The sequence below is a fragment of the Penaeus vannamei genome, chromosome 20, assembly GCF_042767895.1.
Source record: "Penaeus vannamei isolate JL-2024 chromosome 20, ASM4276789v1, whole genome shotgun sequence".
NCBI lineage: Eukaryota > Metazoa > Arthropoda > Malacostraca > Decapoda > Penaeidae > Penaeus > Penaeus vannamei.
Genome location: NC_091568.1, coordinates 4,649,886 through 4,659,885, shown reverse-complemented (window position 1 = coordinate 4,659,885; position 10,000 = coordinate 4,649,886). Strand labels below are relative to the sequence as shown.

Sequence of the window (10,000 nt, the reverse complement as noted above, 5' to 3'; positions counted from 1 at the left end):
AAAAGTTGCGCTCCACTTTCCGAAATGAGAGAAATAGGAGATAGAATCAACATAATTCCGACTTTATTTGACATGAGTTGCCAGCGCTCGCCAGGGGGGAGAAAAACGGACGGATACAAATTATTTCTTTACTCTACGATTTGCATCATCCCATCTACGGATCGTTCTTCCACTTCTATTCTCTGTCTACCCCCATCCTCTTATCCCATTCTTCTTCTCCCGATTTCTCCCTATTAATTCTTTTCCCGTTCTTTCTTTCCCCATCTTTATTCGTCCACGTTTCGCAAGGCTTTCGAACGAGAAAGTATGAAACGGAGGAATATTCTGTCATCGTATTCGCAAGACAAAGTGACTTGCCATAATCCATAAGAAATGGTTAAGATCTATATATTAAGGAAGTGGAGAGGAGGGAGAAAAGGAGGAAGAGGGAGAGGGAGAGGAGGAGGAGGAGGAGGAGGAGGAGGAGGAGGAGGAGGAGGAGGAGGAGGAGGAGGAGGAGGAGGAGGAGGAGGAGGAGGAAGAGGGAGAGAAATGGGAGGTGGAGGAGGAAGAGGGAGAGAAATAGGAGGTGGAGGAGGAAGAGGGAGAGAAATAGGAGGTGGAGGAAGAAAAGGAAGAGGAGGAGGAGGAGTGAGAAGATGACGAAGACGGAAAAAGACGCAGATATGATTGGCCAAACAAAAAATAGACACGGAAAAGAAGAGGAGGGGGACAAAAGAGAACAGAGAGACGAAGAAATAAGAGCAACACAGAACAAGCTACAAGGAGGACGAATGTAGCCACGGGGAAAAGAGGAGAGAGAGAGAGAGAGAGAGAGAGAGAGAGAGAGAGAGAGAGAGAGAGAGAGAGAGAGAGAGAGAGAGAGAGAGAGAAAAGAGGGGTAGAAGGGAACAGAGAGTAGGGTCCAGGACGGGAAGGGAGGAGCAGAGAGAGAGAGAGGGGGGGCAGGGGGGAGTTAGGAGGGAGGGAGGGAGGGGCGAAAACGAATAATTTTGGAACATTTCTTTTATCTGTGAAAAATGTGGAAACTTGGCAGTCACTCTAAGAAGACGAGACGGAATTTCCATATTGATAATGGATTTTGCTTCGGCTCGATGGCTTAGTGACGTCAGTATGGAGGAAGAAATGAACCCCTTCGTAATTCTAGAAATTCTAAATCTGTGAATCGAGATAGAGTATTAAGGAGCGATACTGCTGAGAGAGAGAGAGAGAGAGAGAGAGAGAGAGAGAGAGAGAGAGAGAGAGAGAGAGAGAGAGAGAGAGAGAGAGAGAGAGAGAGAGGAGGGAGACAGACAGAGACAGAGAGATAGACAGACACAGACAGAGAGAGAGAGAGAGAGAGAGATAGACAGACAGACAGAGAGAGAGAGAGATAGACAGACAGACAGAGAGAGAGAGATAGACAGACAGAGACAAACAGACAAGAGATAGACAGACAGAAACAAACATAAAGAAACAAACAAAACAAAACCGAAAACAACCCCCCCCCCCGCGCACAAACAAGGCGAACAAAAGAGCAAACAGCCCAATCACCGCTGATACAAGCGCGTTCTCCAGACAACGCTTTAATATATGTTCCTTATCTGTTAGACTCGTGCCGGCGAAAGCGAGCCGGATGATGGGACAGGAAAGGCAGCACCGGATGGAAGGTTAATATTGGAGATAGAGGATAATCCGGTTAAACAAAAGAGACGAGAGATGCGTGCGATCGACACGAAACACAAGATGGCGCTGTTGATCGGGAGTGGAAAGGGGAAAAAAACAAAAAAAGGCGCGAAAGTAAGAGCGGGGATAATGAGTGATGCATTAGGGGGAAAATAAACAAATGAGGGGAAAAAGGGGGAGGAATAGGGGGGAAAAAGAGGAGGGGGGGAGGGCAAATGGGAGTATTATCCTTACCTTAGAATAGGGAGCGAGGGAGGGAGGAAACGCGCGAGTTACTCTCCACACAGAGAAATATTGAATACCTTTCCCAGACCGACCAAGCTGTTCCTATCACATTACTGAGAGGAGACGGAGGGGGGAGAGGGAGAAGGGACGAAGGGGGGAGAGGGGAGAAGGGAGGGAGAGGGAAGAGGGAGGGAGGAGAGGGAGAGGGAGAGGGAATAGGGAAGGAGAAAGGGAGGAGAGGGAGAGGGGAAGGATGGGGAGAGAGAGGGAAGAGGCAGGGAGCGGAGGGAGAAGGGAAGAAGGAGGGGGAGGGAGAAGGAAGAGGGAGGGAGGGAGGAGGGGGGCGATGGTTTTGAAGGGTGGGGGAGGGTGGATAGCCCACTGGGGTAGAGCAGGGGGGGTTGGGGGGGCTCTTTAAGAAGCAAGATAAGGTGGTTGGACACCTTGGGAAGCGACAGCTGGGTGGCAGCACACAGCCCTCCGTGCTCTGATAGAACATACCGCTTTTTACATCGGACGCCCGAATCATCCCCATCCGACGCTTAAAAATGAATAACAAAGAAAAAATAACAACCGTATCTAATTAAATTTCATTACATATATGAATTTGTATGAATATATGCATACAAGTATGAATGTATGCATACATACAGACAAACAATTACAGACACACACAAACACACGCTACATATATATATATATATATATATATATATATATATATATTGTTAGTTGATAATTTACGCCAAATGCATGCATACTACAAAGGTATTTATACTGCACACGGGTGTATATATATCTAAATTCATCCAAATATCAATAGATACATAAACACAGGTTTATATATGTACCGATATAAATGCAAATAAATAGAAAATTATACAGAAATGTATAGGATGTATGTCTATACGCCTATACGGCTATAAGTCTAAATTACAATATATATGCATATGGATATGTATATTTATATATATAAGTACGTATGTATATATACCTATATATACAAAAACAATATATATGAATCTATGTATTGACTGATTAAAATATAAATGCATAAATATATATAAATAAATATATATACATATATATGTATATATATATATATATATATATATATATATATATATATATATATAAGTATATATAAATACATATATATACACACACACAAAGTATGTATGTGTGTGAGTAAGTGTGTGTGTGTTGGTGTGTGTGCTTATATATATACATATATATTTAAATATAGGTATACTTTATATACATATATATATATATATATATATATATATATATATATATATATATATATATATACATATACACATACATATATATATCTAATACACACACACACATTTATATATATATATATAAATCAAAATGGTCAAAGAGAAATCAACCCCGCCGTGTTTACACACGCGCGCACACAAACACACACACGCATTTACCTAAGTACGTCTGAGTGATTTAGTTTTCAATTATTTTACGGCTCCCAATCAATATTTGGCCGGTCTCCGCGTGCGTGTGCGCGCGTGCGTGCGTGCGTCCTCTGTGCAGCACAAGTTCCTTTGGGCTGCAAGTAACGGACGCCCCGAATCGCCCTCCTGATCCTCGAGTCCCACTCGGAGCCCCGCCGCCCGCCACGTCCCAGCGCCCCTCGACGGCCGGGCGAGAGCCGAGGCCGGCCTTATCTCGCATCCGATTCACCTGTTGTGATCCCTGGGCATCGGCTCCCCGGCGGGGATTCCCTGCCTTCGTCCGCGCTCGCCTCGGCCCCTCTCCCGCCCTCCGCCCGCCCGCCCGTCCGCACCGCCCGGGGCTCGATTAACCCTTCCGTCTATCCCGGAAATCAAGGCTCCCCACCCCTGTCCGCCTAGCTATCCCGCCCATCCATCCGAGGAGAATCAGGCGAGGGCGGCCTCTCCTTCCTCCTCCGGCGGGACGTCCCGTAACCTCCGCCGCGCCATCTGCACCGCCACGCCGAACCACCTGTGACGACGACAACTGACGGGGCACGACAACGCCCTCTCGCCGCGGGCTCTCGGCGCCTCGCACTTCGCTTGCTCCTACTCACACTTCAGGCAGCTGCTGGAGGATCACGTGGGTGGGAGGGAGGGAGGGGAGGAGGAGGGACCGGGAGGCAGGAGGGAGGAGGAGGGAGCTGGGGACCGGAGGGAGGAGGAGGGAGCTGGGGGCCGGAGGAAGGAGGAGGGAGTGGGGGCCGGAGGAAGGAGGAGGGCGGCGGGATGGGAGAGGAGGGAGGGCAGGGGAGGGGAGGAGGAGGTGGAGGAAGGAAAGAGAGTGAAAGGAGGAGAGAGAGAGAGCGAAGGAAGAAAGACCGAAGTTACTGAAGAAGTGGAAGAGGAAACAGAAGATTAGGAAGTGTGGGATAACGGGGAGGAAGAAGAGGAGAAAGAGGAGGAGCGGAGGTGGTGCCTACCGATGCGGGAGTGGCAGCGGTGGCGGCGGCAACGGCGGCAACGGCGGCAGCGGCGGTGGCGGCGGCAGAGCGGCAGGAGACGGTGGTAGGGTCCCGGCGGGGGAGTGCGGGAGCCAGTGGTCGGGAGTTAGAGTGAGTGGCGCGGGGATCCCAACTCTCCCGATCAATAACTTGTAACAACACTCAAGTTATGTCGGGCCCCCGCTACGCCCCGGTTTATAGGCACTCGGGAACCCGTTTTGCATGTCCCGCCCGCCACGGGGGCTGCCACAGCTGCCCCAGGTGAGAAGCTCGTCGCAGGAGGCCGGGAAGGAAGTGCAACAAGGAAGCGCTAGGAAGCAAGGATACCTGAGAGCCACAACAGGTCTCCAAGGCCCTGGGCGGCCGCCCCCCGGGGCCGCTCCAAGAGCCGAGGGGATAAACCTCACCTTAACCTGCTCGCCCTCTGCGCTCCCGCCTCAGAGCCTCTCGCTGGTGTCAAGGGCTCCCTGGGGCGTCGTGGCGAGACTAAGGGCCCCGCCGGGGACTCGCAGCAGAAGGGACTTCGGGAGACGATCCGGCGCCCGGGCTGAGTCTTCGGCGAGGTCGGAGAGCTTCCTCTCAAGACGAAGGGCGCCCCACTTGGCGATGCGCCCCGGGAGGAATGCCACAGTGTTTCCCGGAGGCTCAACGCCTCCTCCCGGCGGGCAAGTGTTCCTCGCACCGCACGACGCTCGACGGCGGCTCGCCCCTTCCCCTCCCCTCCCCCCTCCAGTTCCCCCCAGCCCCCTCCCCTCTTTGCCCCCCTTCTTCCCCTCCCGTCCCCTGCCACGGCCCCCCTCCCGGGCCCAGCTCGACCCACTGACGAGAACGTGAGACTCTCGCTGGTTCCGTCCGCACCCGCCTTCCTCCGTGGCGCTGCGCCGTGCCCTGCCATGATGCCGTGATGTGTCCTTTCGTGGCCCTGCGATGCGTCCTTCTGCGGCCCCGTGGCGGGCCCCTGCCGACGCCCTTTCATCTCCCCGAGGAGAGCTGTTGTGCTTCCTTCGGTGCTCCGCGTTGCTGTGTTGGTCCACGCACTTCCCTCGTCGTGCTTGGCCATGTCCTAAGTTGCTGCGCGCCGTGTTCCTTCACAGCATCCCCCCTCCCTCACTCTTCCCCTTGCGATGCCGTCTGCCTGCTCTCCCCACGCTCAAGTCCGACTGCGCCCCCTCCCCCCTTCCGCCCCCCCCCCTCTCTCTCTCTCTGCCATGAGCAAGCCCGTCGATCATAATTCGACACTAAATATTCAGGATATAAAATTTACATCTTCATTCAGCGAGGCGAACGGACGTTGAAGGGGAACACGTAGATTTACGGTTATCACCCATTATCTCCCCTCCCCCCCCCCATCCCCCACCCCTTTAAGCAAGGGCACCTCCGCGACGGCTGTCTCCTCCCCATCCTTCTGCCGTCCCTGTCACTCGAGAAAACTGTTGCCAGATAACATAATCCTCCGGTCCCTTCTCTTGCCTCCCGCCTCCGCCCTCCTCCTCCTCCTACTCCTCCTCCTCCTCCTCCTCCTCCTCCTCCTGCTCCTCCCCCTCCGTCTAAGACTTTCTACTATTCCCGAATCTGCCGACAATAAACTACGGCCAAAATCCAAGTAGACTATCACCCCCACCCCGACATATAAATTTCCAAGGGTTTTCTCTCGCCCGTGTTACAATTTTCTTCCTTCAATATTCTCTCGTTATGAAAACATCTCGTTTTCTCTCGACTGCGCCATAATGTATTCCATCTACAAACAATAATAATGATGTATTGAGGCCAACTTTCGCGGCGGGATATGTTGGCGAGAACAGCCAGCGAAAACGATAAAGAAACGCGAATCTTACAACCCGATCAATATGAAACCCCGGCCGGAGTTTGTACTCGTCTCTCTCTCTCTCTCTCTCCGAATCATATCCTATTCGAGAATCTAATTCCAAAAACACTGATAAGAGCCATAAAGAGCGGATACATAAAGCTCTCCTGTCGGGTGAGCTCGGTAGATTATTTTCATGTTGTTCACGTGAGGTGGGGGATAAACACGCCTCCATTAAGACCGAAGACATATAAAAGACTGCGGTAGGTAATATGTGTATTAAAAGGGGGGTAAGGGAGAAGCTGAAGAGAGAGGGAGCGGGGGGAGGAGAAGGGGAAGGGGGGGGCTGGGAAGGGGGCTGGGTAAGGGTAGGGGGTAGGGGGTAGGGTAGGGGTTGGAGGGGAGGGGGAGGGGGCGGAGGAGCTTTCGACTGAAACAAAGGCTGAAGGAGAAAAAGAGCGAGACAGAGATAGAGAAGAGAGAGAGAGAGAGAGAGAGAGAGAGAGAGAGAGAGAGAGAGAGAGAGAGAGAGAGAGAGAGAGAGAGAGAGAGAGAGAGAGAGAGCGAGAGAGAGAGAGAGAGAGAGAGAGAGAGAGAGAGAGAGCGAGAGAGAGAGAGGAAGAGAGCCTGAAACAAGGGCAAGTGTTGAAGAAGATACAAGAAAAGAGAGGTCTGCAGGGCGAAAGAAAGAATGGGGGCAAAAAAAAAGAAAAGGGAACAGAGAATTTGCAAAGGAAGTGCAGAACGTGAGGGAGAATATGCGAACATATATATACGTACTTACAAACACACACATTTTATATACATATATATATATATATATATATATATATATATATATATATATATATATATATATATATATATATATATATATATATATATATATATATATATATATATATATATACATACATATATATAAATATACATATACATATACATTTATATATATATATATATATATATATATATATATATATATATAAATGAATAAATATTTATATACATACATACATACATACAGAGAGACAGAGAGAGACAGAGAGAGACAGAGAAAGAGAGACAACACGAGACAGACAGAGAAAGAGAGAAAGAGAGACAACCCGAGACAGACAGATACAGATAAAGAGAGAAAGAGAGAGAGAGAGAGAGAGAGAGAGAGAGAGAGAGAGAGAGAGAGAGAGAGAGAGAGAGAGAGAGAGAGAGAGAGAGAGAGAGAGCGCGGGGGTCTTACTCGAGTAGGGAAATTTGAAATGTGCGCCGTGCGACCAGATCCGTCATTCTCAAGTGGGGAAGAAAGAGGCAGGGGCCGAGGCAAAACTGTGTTGTTATACAGGATTTGGGAGTTGGAGGTGATGGAGGGGGGAGAGGAGGGGGAGTTGGAGGTGATGGAGGGGGGAGAGGAGGGGGAGTTGGAGGTGATGGAGGGGGAGAGGAGGGGGAGTTGGAGGTGATGGAGGGGGGAGAGAGGAGGGGGGAAGGGGGAAGATGGAGAGTGTAGGGGGGAGAGATGGAGAGTGTAGGGGGAAGATGGAGAGTGTAGGGGGGAGTTGGAGAGTATAAGGGAGGGGGGAGATGGAGAGTGTAGGGAGGGGAGAGAGGGGGAGATGGAGAGTGTAGGGGGTGGGGTGGAGGAGGAGAGCGGAAGGGAGGGGAGAAGATGAAGAGGGTGTAGAGAGAAACGGGCGGATAAGAGAAAGACGAGGAGAACAAGGAGAAAGAGGAGGAAGAGAGGAGAGGAGATAGAAGGCATAAAGAATGAGGAAAAGAGACATATGGATAAAAGAAGAGGAAGAGGATAAATACTAGGAAGAAACAAAAGAGGGAGAGAGATAGAATAAGAAGATCAAGAAGAACAGACAACGAACCAGCGAACACAAGCGAAAACGAACAAGGAAGAGAAGAGGAGGCCGAGTAAAAAGGAGGAAGAAGAGGAAGTGAATGATGGAAAAAGGTGCAGGAGGAGGGGGGGAGGGGAGAGGGAGGGGGGGGGGGAAAAAAGAGAATTGTATTGGATAAAATAGGGCCGTTCTGGAAGAGAGATGGAGAAGTAAAGGGAGTTTTGTTTGAGATGGAGAAAGAGAGATGAGATGGAGGGAAACGGGAAAAAGGGAGGCTGAAAGCGGCAAAACAAATAATGATAAATAGATGAAAAATAAACAACCGAACCAGACCAAACGATAAATCCAAAAAAGGGAAAATGACAACAACGAGAACAAGAAGAGAGAGAGAGAGAGAGAGAGAGAGAGAGAGAGAGAGAGAGAGAGAGAGAGAGAGAGAGAGAGAGAGAAAGAGAGAAAGAGAGAAAGAAGAAGAGAGAGAAAAGATGAAAAAAACGAGCATAAAGAACAAGCATAAAGAAATATACAAGGCAAAAGATGAGACGAAAAAAAAAAAAAAAAAAAAACAGTAGTAGTACCACAACCGTGTAACATTCTGTGATTGATTCGCCGTAATCCGGCCGCCATCGTTCACTCATTAACGGCTGACATATTGAAAGGGTAAATAAACAGCTGTTGGACACACACGCCCACACACGCGGCAGCATGACTCACGGACGCCACGAACGCCCGAACACGAACGGACGAACGGACAGAAGACGAAAAGGAGAGAGAGGGAGAGGCAGAGGAAGAGGGAGAGGAGGAGGGAGAGGGAGAGGGAGAGGGAGAGGGGGAGGGGGATGGGGGAGAGAGAGAGAGAGAGGAGAGGGAGAGGTGGAGAGGGAGAGGGGGAGGGAGAGGGAGAGGGGGGGCGACCGAAACGAACGACGGAGGAACGAAAATATTCGAATGATAATGGAGATATGAAGGGGAAAAAACCGGTAGTGATTTATGTGAAGCGAGAGAAAGCGAGACAGAAGGACAGAGCAGACAAAGAGAAAGACGAGGAAAAAGTGGGGAAGGGAGAATGAGAGACATGGAGGGAAGTAGAGAGAGAGAGAGAGAGAGAGAGAGAGAGAGAGAGAGAGAGAGAGAGAGAGAGAGAGAGAGAGAGTAAGAGAAAGAGAGAGAGAGAAAAAAATAATAACCACGACACAAACAAAACAAAAAAATAAAAATCAACCAAAAAAAAAAAAAAACAAAAACAAAGAGAAACAGAACTTGATATTCCGGGCATGGAAACCCCTTTTTATGGGGGGGTGGGGGTGGGGGTGGGGGGAAGGGGGAAGGCAAAATCCAATAAATATCTAAAAAATACGTAATATTCGATCAGATGCATCACACTGATGTCCCAGTCGAATATTCATGACTCAATTAAAACCATACAAACCCGCCCTCGCTGCAAATAAATATTCTATCAATATTCATGTATGGAATAATCTACTTTTTAAATGACATCGCATCCAAAAATATTATGGATGTGTTACATATATATGTGTAGATTTAGATACATGCGGCTTATACATACAGAGAGAGAGAGAGAGAGAGAGAGAGAGAGAGAGAGAAAGAGAGAAAGAGAGAAAGAAAGAAAGAGAGAAAAGATGAAAAAAACGAGCATAAAGAACAAGCATAAAGAAATATACAAGGCAAAGATGAGACGAAAAAAAAAAAAAAAAAAAACAGTAGTAGTACCACAACCGTGTAACATTCTGTGATTGATTCGCCGTAATCCGGCCGCCATCGTTCACTCATTAACGGCTGACATATTGAAAGGGTAAATAAACAGCTGTTGGACACACACGCCCACACACGCGGCAGCATGACTCACGGACGCCACGAACGCCCGAACACGAACGGACGAACGGACAGAAGACGAAAAGGAGAGAGAGGGAGAGGCAGAGGAAGTGGGGGAGGGGGAGGGAGAGGGAGAGGGAGAGGGAGAGGGAGGGGGATGGGGGAGAG

At 49.3% G+C, this 10,000-nt stretch overlaps 1 protein-coding gene across 12 annotated transcripts in view; it reads right to left on the bottom strand.

Moving 5' to 3' along the window:
* LOC113828121 (TOX high mobility group box family member 4-A) overlaps positions 1-10,000 on the bottom strand; it is a 711,447-nt gene that overhangs the window by 124,533 nt on the left and 576,914 nt on the right. Inside the window, exon 1 of one of the 12 annotated variants that reach the window (XM_070134770.1) lies at positions 4,759-4,996. The exons of 10 other annotated variants lie outside the window; for them this stretch is intronic. The gene's annotated coding sequence lies outside the window, so the exon portion shown is untranslated. Of the gene's footprint in view, positions 1-1,899; positions 1,958-4,758; positions 4,997-10,000 lie in introns of those variants that run through there. One more of the 12 variants, XM_070134767.1, reaches the window with a different exon arrangement.